Genomic DNA, 229 nt, shown 5'->3' on the forward strand with positions numbered 1-229 from the left:
GTGTCAGGTCCGTGGTGTCAGCACTGCTGTGCCTGTCTCTGCCGCTCCGATCTGTGGCCCAGCACATCCCTGCTGACCCGTGGGCCTGCCTCTTGTGCTGATGGTGCCAGCCTGCATCACTGCAGGGGGTTTTACCGCTTCCAGGCCAGACCTGACACCCCCCATGCAGCATGGGGGTCTGTATCCTCCAAAGCTTAGTTTCCCCCCCACCCACACATGCACGCCTGCA

The sequence above is a fragment of the Calidris pugnax genome, unplaced genomic scaffold (genome assembly GCF_001431845.1).
Source record: "Calidris pugnax isolate Ruff unplaced genomic scaffold, ASM143184v1 scaffold82, whole genome shotgun sequence".
NCBI lineage: Eukaryota > Metazoa > Chordata > Aves > Charadriiformes > Scolopacidae > Calidris > Calidris pugnax.